Source organism: Gorilla gorilla, chromosome 10 (assembly GCF_029281585.2).
Source record: "Gorilla gorilla gorilla isolate KB3781 chromosome 10, NHGRI_mGorGor1-v2.1_pri, whole genome shotgun sequence".
Lineage (NCBI taxonomy): Eukaryota > Metazoa > Chordata > Mammalia > Primates > Hominidae > Gorilla > Gorilla gorilla.
The window spans coordinates 13,958,098-13,973,929 of record NC_073234.2 but is presented as its reverse complement, the minus strand read 5'-3'; positions in this window follow the sequence as shown (position 1 = coordinate 13,973,929).

Genomic DNA, 15,832 nt, shown 5'->3' with positions numbered 1-15,832 from the left:
TTATACAGATAGTTGGGCAGATATTTCCATGATTGTACAGATAGCGGTGTAGATGTTTCCATCTTAATACAGATGGTGGTGTAGATATGTCCATGTTCGTACAGATGGCGTTGTACATATTTCCATGTTCATACAGATGGCGGTGTAGATATTTCAAAGTTTATAGAGATAGCGCTGTAGTTATTTCTATATTTATATAGAAATCTGTGTAGATATTTCCATGTATATGCAGATAGCTCTGTAGATATTTCCATGTTCATGCAGAAAGCGGTGTAGATATTTCCATGTTCATCCAGATGCCAGTGTAGATATATCCAGGTTCATACAGATGGCGGTGAAGATATTTCCATGTTCATATAGATGGCGGTGTAGTTATTTCCATATTCATACAAATGGCGGTGTAGATATTTCCATGTTCATAGAGATGGCGGTGTAGATATTTCTATGTTCATAGAAATGGCGGTGTAGATATTTCCATGTTCATATAGATGGCGGTGTAGATATTTCCATGTTTATACAGATAGCAGTGTAGTTATTACCATGTTTATAGAGATAGCATTGTAGATATTTCCATTGATATACAGATATCTGTGAAGATATTTGGAAGTTCATACAGATAGCGGTGTAGATATTTCCATGTTCATGCAGATAGCGGTATAGATATTTCCATGTTCATACAGATAACGGTGTAGATATTTCCATGTTCATACAGATAGCGGTGCAGATATTTCGATGTTCATACAGTTAGCGGTGTAGATATTTCCATGTTCATACAGATGGCGGTGTAGATATTTACATGTTCATACAGATGGCGGTGTAGATATTTCCATGTTCGTACAGGTGGCGGTGTAGATATTTCCTTGTTCATAGAGATGGCGGTGTAGATATTTACATGTTTATGTAGATAGCGGTATAGATATTTCCATGTTTATAGAGATGGCGGTCTAGATATTTCTTTGTTTATAGAGATAGTGGTGTAGTTATTTCCAAGTTTATAGAGACAGCGTTGTAGATATTTCCATGTTTATACAGATAGCGGTGAAGATATTTCCATGTTTATACGGATAGGGGTGTAGTTATTTACATGTTTATACAGATAGCGATGTAGATATTTCCATGTTGATAGAGATAGTGGTGTAGATAATTCCAATTTTATACAGATAGCAGTGTAGATATTTCCAAGTGCGTACAGATAGCGGTGTAGATATTTCCAAGTTTATAGAGATGGCGGTATAGATATTTCCATGTTCATACAGATGGCGGTGTAGATATTTCCATGTTTATAGAGATGGCGGTGTAGATATTTTCATGTTTACACAGATGGCGGTGTAGATATTTCCATGTTTACACAGATAGTGGTGTAGACATTTCCATGTTAACACAGATAGCTGTGAGGATATTTCCATGTTTATGCAGATAGCGGTGTAGATATTTCCATGCTTATACAGATGGCGGTGCGGATATTTCCATGTTTATACAGATAGTGGTGCAGATATTTCCAAGTTTATACAGATAGCGGTGTAGATATTTCCATCTTATTACAGATAGCGGTGTAGATATGTCCATGTTCGTACAGATGGCCGTGTAGATATTTCCATGTTCATACAGATGGCTTTGTAGATATTTCGATGTTCATACAGATGGCGGTGTAGATATTTACATGTTCATACAGATGGCGGGGCAGATATTTCCATGTTCGTACGGATGGCAGTGTAGATATTTCCATGTTCATAGAGGTGGCGGTGTATATATTTCCATGTTTATACAGATAGCGGTATAGGTATTTCCATGTATATACAGATGGTGGTGTAGATATATCCATGTTTATAGAGATGGCAGTCAAGATATTTCCTTGTTTACAGAGATAGCGGTGTAGTTATTTCCAAGTTTATAGAGACAGCGTTGTAGATATTTCCAAGTTTATACAGATAGCGGTGAAGATATTTCCATGTTTATACAGATAGCGGTGTAGACATTTCCATGTTTATATAGATAGCAGTGTGGATATTTCCATGTTTATAGAGATAGTGGTGTAGATAGTTTCAATTTTATACCGAGAGCAGTGTAGATATTTCCAAGTTCCTACAGAGAGCGGTGTAGATATTTCCACGTTTATAGAGATGGCGGTGTAGATATTTCCATGTTCATACAGATGGCGGTGTAGATATTTCCATGTTTATGGGGATGGCGGTGTAGATATTTTCATATTTACACAGATGGCGGTGTACATATTTCCATGTTTACACAGATAGCGGTGTAGACATTTCCATGTTTACACAGATAGCGGTGTGGATATTTCCATGTTTATGCAGATAGAAGTGTAGATATTTCCATGTTTATTCAGATAGCAGTGCGGATATTTCCAAGTTTATACAGATAGTTGGGCAGATGTTTCCATGTTTATACAGATATCGGTGTAGATATTTCCATCTTAATACATATGGCGGTGTAGATATGTCCATGTTTGTACAGATGGCAGTGTAGATATTTCCATGTTCATACAGATGGCGGTGTAGATATTTCGAAGTTTATAGAGATAGCGCTGTTGTTATTTCCATATTTATAGAGAAATCTGTGTAGATATTTCCACGTATATTCAGACAGCTGTTTAGATATTTAAATGTTCATGCAGATAGCGGTGTAGATATTTCCATGTTCATGCAGATGCCGGTGTACATATATCCATGTTCATACAAATGGCGGAGAAGATATTTCCATGTTCATACAGATGGCGGTGTAGATATTTCCACGTTCATACAAATGGCGGTGTAGATATTTCCATGTTCATAGAGATGGCGGTGTAGATATTTCCATGTTTATACAGATAGCAGTGTAGTTATTTCCATGTTTATAGAGATAGCAATGTAGATATTTCCATTGATATACAGATAGCTGTGACGATATTTGCATGTTCATACAGATAGCGGTGTAGATATTTCCATGTTCGTACAGGTAGCGGTGTAGATATTTCCATGTTCTTACAGATAGCGGTGTAGATATTTCCATGTTCATACAGATAGCGGTGTAGATATTTCCATGTTCATACAGTTAGCGGTGTAGATATTTCCATGTTCATATAGATGGCGGTGTAGATATTTACATGTTCATACAGATGGCGGTATAGATATTTCCATGTTCGTACAGATGGCGGTGTAGATATTTCCATGTTCTTAGAGATGGCTTTGTAGATATTTCCATGTTTATGCAGATAGCGGTACAGATATTTCCATTTTTATACAGATGGTGGTGTAGATATTCCTATGTTTATAGAGATGGCGGTCTAGATATTTCCATGTTTACAGAGATAGTGGAGTAGCTATTTCCAAGTTTATAGAGACAGCGTTGTAGATATTTCCGTGTTTATACAGATAGCGGTGAAGATATTTCCATGTTTATACAGATAGCGGTGTAGATATTTCCATGCTTATACAGATAGCAGTGTAGATATTTCCATGTTTATTGAGATAGTGGTGTAGATAATTTCAATTTTATACAGACAGCATTCTAGATATTTCCAAGTTCATACAGATAGCGGTGTAGATATTTCAACGTTTATACAGATGGCGGTGTAGATATTTCCATGTTCATACAGATGGCGGTGTAGATATTTCCATGTTTATAGGGATGGCGGTGTAGATATTTTCATGCTTACACAGATGGCGGTGTAGATATTTCCATGTTTACACAGATAGCGGTGTAGACATTTCCATGTTTACACAGATGGCGGTGTGGATATTTCCATGTTTATGCAGATAGCAGTGTAGATATTTCCATGTTTATACAGATAGCGGTGCGGATATTTCCATGTTTATACAGATAGTTGGGCAGATATTTCCATGTTTATACAGATAGCGGTGCAGATATTTCCATCTTAATACAGATGGCGGTGTAGATATGTCCATGTTCGTATAGATGGCGGTGTAGATATTTCCATGTTCATACAGATGGCAGTGTAGATATTTCGAAGTTTATAGAGATAGCGCTGTAGATATTTGCACACTTATAGAGAAATCTGTGTAGATATTTCCATGTATATTCAGATAGCTGTGTAGATATATCCATGTTCATGCAGAGAGCGGTGTAGATATTTCCATGTTCATCCAGATGCTGGTGTACATATATCCATGTTCATACAGATGGCGATGAAGATATTTCCATGTTCATACAGATGGCGGTGTAGATATTTCCATGTTCATACAAACGGCGGTGTAGATATTTCCATGTTCATAGAGATGGTGGTGTAGATATTTCCATGTTCATACAAATGGCGGTGTAGATATTTCCATGTTCATAGAGATGGCGGTGCTGATATTTCCATATTTATAGAGATAGCAGTGTAGTTATTTCCATGTTTATAGAGATAGAAGTGTAGATATTTCCATTGATATACAGATAGCGGTGTAGATATTTCCATGTTTATGCAGATAGCGGTGTAGATATTTCCATGTTTATACAGATAGCGGTGCGGTTATTTCCATGTTTATGCAGATAGTCGTGCAGATATTTCCATGTTTATACAGATATCGGTGTAGATATATCCATCTTAGAACAGATGGAGGTGTAGATATGTCCATGTTCGTATAGATGGCGGTGTAGATATTTCCATGTTCATACAGATGGCGGTGTAGATATTTCGAAGTTTATAGAGATAGCGCTGTAGTTATTTCCATATTTATAGAGAAATCTGTGTAGATATTTCCATGTATATGCAGATAGCTGTGTAGATATTTCCATGTTCATGCACATAGCGGTGTAGATATTTCCATGTTCATCCAGATGGCGGTGTACATATATCCATGTTCATACAGATGGCGGTGAAGATATTTCCATGTTCATACAGATGGTGGTGTAGGTATTTCCATGTTCATACAAATGGCGGTGTAGATATTTCCATGTTCATAGAGATGGCAGTGTAGATATTTCCAGGTTCATACAAATGGCGGTGTAGATATTTCCATGTTCATAAAGATGGCCGTGTAGATATTTCCATGTTTATACAGATAGCAGTGTAGTTATTTCCATGTTTATAGAGATACCAGTGTGGATATTTCCATTGATAAACAGATAGCTGTGTAGATATTTCCATGTTCATACAGAGGGCGGTGTAGATATTTACATGTTCATACAGATGGTGATGTGGATATTTCCATGTTCATACAGATAGCGGTGTAGAGACTTCCATGTTCATACAGATAGCGGTGTAGATATTTCCACATTCATACAGATAGCGGTCTAGATTTTTCCAGGTTCATACCAATAGCGGTGTAGACATTTCCATGTTCATACAGTTAGTGGTGTAGATATTTCCATGTTCATACAGATGGCGGTGTAGATATTTACAAGTTCATACAGATGGCGGTGTAGATATTTCCATGTTCGTACGGATGGCAGTGTAGATATTTCCATGTTCATACAGGTGGCGGTGTAGATATTTCCATGTTTATGCAGATAGTAGTGTAGTTATTTCCATGTTTATAGAGATAGCAGTGTAGATATTTCCATTGATATACAGATAGCTCTGTAGATATTTGCATGGTCATACAGATAGCGCTGTAGTTATTTCCATGCCCATACAGATAGCGGTGTAGATATTTCCATGTTCATACAGATAGCGGTGTAGATATTTCCATGTTCATACAGATAACTGTGTAGATATTTCCATGTTCATACAGATAGCGGTGTAGATATTTCCATGTTCATACAGTTAGCGGTGTAGATATTTCCATGTTCATACAGTTGGCGGTGTAGATATTTCCATGTTCGTACAGATGGCGGTGTAGAAATTTCCATGTTCGTACAGATGGCGGTGTAGATATTTCCTTGTTCATACGGATGGCGGTGTACATATTTCCATGTTCATACAGGTGGCGGTGTAGATATTTCCCTGTTTATACAGATAGCAGTGTAGTTATTTCCATGTTTATAGAGATAGCAGTGTAGACAGTTCCATTGATATACAGATAGCTGTGTAGATATTTGCATGTTCATTCAGATAGCGGTGTAGATATTTCCATGTTCATGCAGATGGCGGTGTAGATATTTCCATGTTCATACAGATGGTGGTGTAGATATTTCCATCTTCATACAGATGGCGGTGTAGATATTTCCATGTTCATAGAGATAGCGGTGCAGATATTTCCATGTTCATACAGCTAGCGGTGTAGATATTTCCATGTTCATACAGATGGCGGTGTAGATATTTACATGTTCATACACATGGCAGTGTAGATATTTCCATGTTCGTACGGATGGCAGTATAGATATTTCCATGTTCATACTGGTGACGGTGTAGATATTTCCATGTTTATACAGATAGCAGTGTAGTTATTTCCATGTTTATAGAGATAGCTGTGTAGATATTTCCATTGATATACAGATAGCTGTGTAGATATTTGCATGTTCATACAGATAGCGGTGTAGATATTTCCATGTTCGTACAGATAGCGGTGTAGATATTTCCATGTTCATACAGATAGCGGTGTAGATATTTCCATGTTCATACAGATAACGGTGGAGATATTTCCATGTTCATACAGATAGCGGTGTAGATATTTCCATGTTCATACAGTTAGTAGTGTAGATATTTCCATGCTCATACAGATGGCGGTGTAGATATTTACATGTTCATACACATGGCACTGTAGATATTTCCATGTTCGTACGGATGGCAGTATAGATATTTCCATGTTCATACTGGTGACGGTGTAGATATTTCCATGTTTATACTGATAGCAGTGTAGTTATTTCCATGTTTATAGAGATAGCTGTGTAGATATTTCCATTGATATACAGATAGCTGTGTAGATATTTGCATGTTCATACATATAGCGGTGTAGATATTTCCCTGTTCGTACAGATACAGGTGTAGATATTTCCATGTTCATACAGATAACGGTGTAGATATTTCCATGTTCATACAGATAACGGTTGAGATATTTCCATGTTCATACAGATAGCGGTGTAGATATTTCCATGTTCGTACAGATAGCGGTGTAGATATTTCCATGTTCATACAGATAGCGGTGTAGATATTTCCATGTTCATACCGATAGCGGTGTAGATATTTCCATGTTCATACCAATAGCGGTGTAGATATTTCCATGTTCAGTTAGCGGTGTAGATATTTACATGTTCATACAGATGGCGCTGTAGATATTTCCATGTTCGTGCGGATGGAAGTGTAGATATTTCCAAGTTCATACAGGTGGCGGTGTAGATATTTCCCTGTTTATACAGATAGCAGTGTAGTTATTTCCATGTTTATACAGATAGCAGTGTAGGTATTTCCATTGATATACAGATGGCTGTGTAGATATTTGCATGTTCATACAGATAGCGGTGTACATATTTCCATGTTCGTACAGATAGCAGTGTAGATATTTCCATGTTCATACAGATAGCGGTGGAGATATTTCCATGTTCATACAGATAACGGTGTAGATATTTCCATGTTCATACAGATAGCGGTGTAGATATTTCCATGTTCATACAGTTAGCGGTGTAGATATTTCCATGTTCATATAGATGGCGGTGTAGATATTTACATGTTCATACAGATGGCGGTATAGATATTTCCATGTTCGTACATATGGCGGTGTAGATATTTCCATGTTCTTAGAGATGGCTTTGTAGATATTTCCATGTTTATGCAGATAGCGGTACAGATATTTCCATTTTTATACAGATGGTGGTGTAGATATTCCTATGTTTATAGAGATGGCGGTCTAGATATTTCCATGTTTACAGAGATAGTGGAGTAGCTATTTCCAAGTTTATAGAGACAGCGTTGTAGATATTTCCATGTTTATACAGATAGCGGTGAAGATATTTCCATGTTTATACAGATAGCGGTGTAGATATTTCCATGCTTATACAGATAGCAGTGTAGATATTTCCATGTTTATTGAGATAGTGGTGTAGATAATTTCAATTTTATACAGACAGCATTCTAGATATTTCCAAGTTCATACAGATAGCGGTGTAGATATTTCAACGTTTATACAGATGGCGGTGTAGATATTTCCATGTTCATACAGATGGCGGTGTAGATATTTCCATGTTTATAGGGATGGCGGTGTAGATATTTTCATGCTTACACAGATGGCGGTGTAGATATTTCCATGTTTACACAGATAGCGGTGTAGACATTTCCATGTTTACACAGATGGCGGTGTGGATATTTCCATGTTTATGCAGATAGCAGTGTAGATATTTCCATGTTTATACAGATAGCGGTGCGGATATTTCCATGTTTATACAGATAGTTGGGCAGATATTTCCATGTTTATACAGATAGCGGTGCAGATATTTCCATCTTAATACAGATGGCGGTGTAGATATGTCCATGTTCGTATAGATGGCGGTGTAGATATTTCCATGTTCATACAGATGGCAGTGTAGATATTTCGAAGTTTATAGAGATAGCGCTGTAGATATTTGCACACTTATAGAGAAATCTGTGTAGATATTTCCATGTATATTCAGATAGCTGTGTAGATATATCCATGTTCATGCAGAGAGCGGTGTAGATATTTCCATGTTCATCCAGATGCTGGTGTACATATATCCATGTTCATACAGATGGCGATGAAGATATTTCCATGTTCATACAGATGGCGGTGTAGATATTTCCATGTTCATACAAACGGCGGTGTAGATATTTCCATGTTCATAGAGATGGTGGTGTAGATATTTCCATGTTCATACAAATGGCGGTGTAGATATTTCCATGTTCATAGAGATGGCGGGGCTGATATTTCCATATTTATAGAGATAGCAGTGTAGTTATTTCCATGTTTATAGAGATAGTAGTGTAGATATTTCCATTGATATACAGATAGCGGTGTAGATATTTCCATGTTTATGCAGATAGCGGTGTAGATATTTCCATGTTTATACAGATAGCGGTGCGGTTATTTCCATGTTTATGCAGATAGTCGTGCAGATATTTCTATGTTTATACAGATATCGGTGTAGATATATCCATCTTAGAACGGATGGAGGTGTAGATATGTCCATGTTCGTATAGATGGCGGTGTAGATATTTCCATGTTCATACAGATGGCGGTGTAGATATTTCGAAGTTTATAGAGATAGCGCTGTAGTTATTTCCATATTTATAGAGAAATCTGTGTAGATATTTCCATGTATATGCAGATAGCTGTGTAGATATTTCCATGTTCATGCACATAGCGGTGTAGATATTTCCATGTTCATCCAGATGGCGGTGTACATATATCCATGTTCATACAGATGGCGGTGAAGATATTTCCATGTTCATACAGATGGTGGTGTAGGTATTTCCATGTTCATACAAATGGCGGTGTAGATATTTCCATGTTCATAGAGATGGCAGTGTAGATATTTCCAGGTTCATACAAATGGCGGTGTAGATATTTCCATGTTCATAAAGATGGCCGTGTAGATATTTCCATGTTTATACAGATAGCAGTATAGTTATTTCCATGTTTATAGAGATACCAGTGTGGATATTTCCATTGATAAACAGATAGCTGTGTAGATATTTCCATGTTCATACAGAGGGCGGTGTAGATATTTACATGTTCATACAGATGGTGATTTGGTTATTTCCATGTTCATACAGATAGCGGTGTAGAGATTTCCATGTTCATACAGATAGCGGTGTAGATATTTCCACATTCATACAGATAGCAGTCTAGATTTTTCCAGGTTCATACCAATAGCGGTGTAGACATTTCCATGTTCATACAGTTAGTGGTGTAGATATTTCCATGTTCATACAGATGGCGGTGTAGATATTTACAAGTTCATACAGATGGCGGTGTAGATATTTCCATGTTCGTACGGATGGCAGTGTAGATATTTCCATGTTCATACAGGTGGCGGTGTAGATATTTCCATGTTTATGCAGATAGTAGTGTAGTTATTTCCATGTTTATAGAGATAGCAGTGTAGATATTTCCATTGATATACAGATAGCTCTGTAGATATTTGCATTGTCATACAGATAGCGCTGTAGGTATTTCCATGCTCATACAGATAGCGGTGTAGATATTTCCATGTTCATACAGATAGCGGTGTAGATATTTCCATGTTCATACAGATAACTGTGTAGATATTTCCATGTTCATACAGATAGCGGTGTAGATATTTCCATGTTCATACAGTTAGCGGTGTAGATATTTCCATGTTCATACAGATGGCGGTGTAGATATTTCCATGTTCGTACAGATGGCGGTATAGATATTTCCATGTTCGTACAGATGGCGGTGCAGATATTTCCATGTTCATAGAGATGGCGGTGTAGATATTTCCATGTTTATGCAGATAGCGGTATAGATATTTCCATGTTTATACAGATGGTGGTGTAGATATTTCCATGTTTATAGAGACGGCGGTCTAGATATTTCCATGTTTACAGAGATAGTGGTGTAGTTATTTCTAATTTTATAGAGACAGCTTTGTAGGGATTTCCATGTTTATACAGATAGCGGTGAAGATATTTCCATGTTTATACACATAGCGGTGTAGATATTTCCATGTTTATACAGATAGCAGTGTAGATATTTCCATGTTTATAGAGATAGTGGTGTAGATAATTTCAATTTTATACAGAGGGCAGTGTAGATATTTCCACGTTCATACAGATAGCGGTGTAGATATTTCCACGTTTATAGAGATGGCGGTGCAGATATTTCCATGCTCATACAGAGGACGGTGTAGATATTTGCATGTTTATAGGGATGGCGGTGTAGATATTTTCATGTTTACACAGATGGCGGTGTAGATATTTCCATGTTTACACAGATAGCGGTGTAGACATTTCCATGTTTACACAGATAGCGGTGTGGATATTTCCGTGTTCATGCAGATAGCAGTGTAGATATTTCCATGTTTATACAGATAGCGGTGCGGATATTTCCATGTTTATACAGATAGTTGGGCCGATATTTCCATGTTTATAGAGATAGCGGTGTAGATATTTCCATCTTAATACAGATGGCGGTGTAGATATGTCCATGTTTGTACAGATGGTGGTGTAGATATTTCCATGTTCATACAGATGGCGGTGTAGATATTTCGAAGTTTATAGAGATAGCGCTGTAGTTATTTCCATATTTATAGAGAAATCTGTGTAGATTTTTCCATGTATATTCAGATAGCTGTGTAGATAGATCCATGTTCATGCAGATAGCGGTGTAGATATTTCCATGTTCATCCAGATGCTGGTGTACATATATCCATGTTCATATAGATGGCGTTGAAGATATTTCCATGTTCATACAGATGGTGGTGTAGATATTTCCATGTTCATACAAATGGCGCTGTAGATATTTCCATGTTCATAGAGATGGCGGTGTAGATATTTCCATGTTCATACAAATGGCGGTGTAGATATTTCCATGTTCATAGAGATGGCGGTGTTGATATTTCCATATTTATAGAGATAGCAGTGTAGTTATTTCCATGTTTATAGAGATAGCAGTGTAGATATTTCCATTGATATACAGATAGCTGTGTAGATATTTGCATGTTCATAGAGATAGCTGTGTAGATATTTCCATGTTCATACAGATATCGGTGTAGATATTTCCATGTTCATACAGATAGCGGTGTAGATATTTCCATGTTTATAGACATAGTGGGGTAGATAATTCCAATTTTATACAGATAGCAGTGTAGATATTTCCAAGTTCATACAGATAGCAGTGTAGATATTTCCACGTTTATAGAGATGGAGTTGTAGATTTTTCCATGTTCCTACAGATGGCGGTGTAGATATTTCCATGTTTATAGAGATGGGGGTGTAGATATTTTCATGCTTACACAGATGGCAGTGTAGATATTTCCATGTTTACACAGATAGCGGTGTAGACATTTCTATGTTTACACAGAGAGCGGTGTAGATATTTCCATGTTTATGCAGATAGCGGTGCGGTTATTTCCATGTTTATACAGATAGTCGTGCAGATATTTCCATGTTTATACAGATATCGGTGTAGATATTTCCATCTTAAAACAGATGCAGGTGTAGATATGTCCATGTTCGTACAGATGGCGGTGTAGATATATCCATGTTCATACAGATGGCGGTGTAGATATTTCGAAGTTTATAGAGATAGCGCTGTAGTTATTTCCATATTTATAGAGAAATCTGTGTAGATATTTCCATGTATATGCAGACAGCTGTGTAGATATTTCCATGTTCATGCAGATAGCGGTGTAGATATTTCCATGTTCATCCAGATGCCGGTGTACATATATCCATGTTCATACAGATGGCGGTGAAGATATTTCCATGTTCATACAGATGGTGGTGTAGGTATTTCCATGTTCATACAAATGGCGGTGTAGATATTTCCATGTTCATAGAGATGGCAGTGTAGATATTTCCAGGTTCATACAGATGGCGGTGTAGATATTTCCATGTTTACACAGATAGCGGTGTAGACATTTCAATGTTTACACAGATAGCGGTGTGGATATTTCCATGCTTATGCAGATAGTGGTGTAGATATTTCCATGTTTATACAGAAAGCAGTGCGGATATTTCCATGTTTATACAGATAGTGGTGCAGATATTTCCATGTTTATACAGATAGCGGTGTAGATATTTCCATCTTAATACAGATGGCAGTGTAGATATTTCCATGTTTATGCAGATAGCGGTATAGATATTTCCATGTTTATACAGATGGTGGTGTAGAAATTTCCATGTTTATGCAGAGGGCGGTATAGATATTTCCATGTTTATACAGATGGTGGTTTAGATATTTCCATGTTCATACAGATGGCGGTGTAGATATTTCGAAGTTAATAGAGATAGCGCTGTAGTTATTTCTATATTTATATAGAAATCTGTGTAGATATTTCCATGTATATTCAGATAGCTGTGTAGATATTTCCATGTTCATGCAGATAGCGGTGTAGCTATTTCCATGTTCATCCTGATGCCGGTGTAGATACATCCATGTTCATACAGATGGCGGTGAAGATATTTCCATGTTCATACAGATGGCTGTGTAGATATTTCCATGTTCATAGAAATGGCGGTGTAGATATTTCCAAGTTGATACAGATAGCAGTGTAGTTATTTCCATGTTTATAGAGATAGCTGTGTAGATATTTCCATTGATATACAGATAGCGGTGTAGATATTTCAATGTTCATACAGATAGCGGTGTAGGTATTTCCATGTTCGTACAGATAGCAGTGTAGATATTTCCATTTTCATACAGATAGCGGTGTACATATTTACATGTTCATACAGTTAGCGGTGTAGATATTTCCATTTTCATACAGATGGAGGTGTAGATATTTACATGTTCATACAGATGGCGGTGTAGATATTTCCATGTTCGTACGGATGGCAGTGTAGATATTTCCATGTTCATACAGGTGGCGGTGTAGATATTTCCATGTTTCTACAGGTAGCAGTGTAGTTATTTCCAAGTTTACAGAGATAGCAGTTTAGATATTTCCATTGATATACAGATAGCTGTGTAGATATTTGCATGTTCATACAGATAGCGGTGTAGGTATTTCCATGTTCATACAGATAGTGGTGTAGATATTTCCATGTTCATTCAGAGAGCGGTGTAGATATTTCCATGTTCATACAGATAGCGGTGTAGATATTTCCATTTTCTTACAGATATCGGTGTAGGTATTTCCATGTTAATACAGTTAGCGGTGTAGATATTTCCATGTTCATAGAGATGGCGATTTAGATATTTACATGTTCATACAGATGGCGGTGTAAATATTTCCAAGTTCTTACAGATGGCGTTGTAGATATTTCCATGTTCATAAAGATGGCGGTGTAGATATTTCCATGTTTATGCAGATAGCGGTATAGATATTTCCATGTTTATACAGATGGTGGTGTGGATATTTCCATGTTTATAGACATGGCGGTCTAGGTATTTCCATGTTTATAGAGATAGTGGTGTAGTTATTTCCAAGTTTATAGAGACAGTGTTGTAGATATTTCCATGTTTATACACATAGCGGTGAAGATATTTCCATGTTTATATAGATAGCGGTGTAGATATTTCCATGTTTATACAGATAGCGGTGTAGATATTTCCATGTTTAAAGAGATAGTGGTGTAGATAATTCCAATTTTATACAGATAGCAGTGTAGATATTTCCAAGTTCATACAGATAGCGGTGTAGATATTTCCACGTTTATAGAGATGACGGAGTAGATATTTCCATGTTTATACAGACTGCAGTGTAGTTATTACCATGTTTATAGAGATAGCAGTGTAGATATTTCCATTGATATACAGATAGCTGTGTAGATATTTGCATGTTCATACAGATAGCGGTGTAGATAAATCCATGTTCATACACATAGCGGTGTAGGTATTTGCATGTTCATACAGATAGCGGTGTAGATATTTCCATCTTCATACAGATAGCGTTGTAGATATTTCCATGTTCATACAGATAGCGGTGTATATATTTCCAAGTTCATACAGTTAGCGGTGTAGATATTTCCATGTTCATACAGATGGCGGTGTAGATATTTCCATGTTCATACAGATGGCGGTGTATATATTTCCATGTTCATACAGATGGTGGTGTAGATATTTCCATTTTCATACAGATGGCGGTGTAGATATTTCCATGTGCATACAGATATCGGTGTACATATTTCTATGTTCATACAGATAACGGTGTAGATATTTCCATGTTCATACAGATAGCGGTGTAGATATTTCCATGTTCATGCAGTTAGCGGTGTAGATATTTCCATGTTCATACAAATGGTGGTGTAGATCTTTCCATGTTTATACAGATAGCAGTGTAGATATTTCCATGTTTATAGAGATAGCAGTGTAGATATTTCCATTGATATAGAGATAGCTGTGTAGAGATTTGAATGTTCATACACATAGCGGTGTAGATATTTCCATGTTCATACAGATAGCGGTGTAGATATTTCCATGTTCGTACAGAGAGCGGTGTAGATATTTCCATGTTCATACAGATAACGGTGTAGATATTTCATGTTCATAGAGATAGCGGTGTAGGTATTTCCCTGTTCATGCACTTAGCAGTGTAGATATTTCCATGTTCATACAGAAGGCAGTGTAGATATTTACATATTCATACAGATGGCGGTTGTTGATATTTCCATGTTCGTACGGATGGCAGTGTAGATATTTCCATGTTCGTACAGTTGGTGGTGTAGGTATTTCCGTGTTTATACAGATAGCAGTGTAGTTATTTCCATGTTTATAGAGATAGCAGTGTAGATATTTCCATTGATATACAGATAGCTGTGTAGATATTTGCATGTTCATACAGATAGCGGTGTAGATATTTTCATGTTAATACAGATGGTGGTGTAGATGTTTACATGTTCGTACAGATGGCGGTGTAAATATTTCCATGTTCATACAGATGGCAGTGTAGATATTTCCATGTTCATAGAGATGGCAGTGTAGATATTTCCATGTTTATGCAGATAGCGGTATAGATATTTCCATGTTTATACAGATGGTGTTGTAGATATTTCGTGTTTATAGAGATGGCTGTCTAGATATTTCCATCTTTATAGAGACAGTGGTGTAGTTATTTCCAACTTTATAGAGACAGCGCTGTAGATATTTCCATGTTTATACAGATAGCGGTGAAGATATTTCCATGTTTATACAGATAGCGGTGTAGATATTTCCATGTTTATACAGATAGCAGTGTAGATATTTCCATGTTTATAGAGATAGTGGTGTAGATAATTTCAATTTTATACCGACAGCAGTGTAGATATTTGCATATTCATACAGATAGCGGTGTAGATATTTCCACGTTTTTTGAGATGGCAGTGTTGATATTTCAA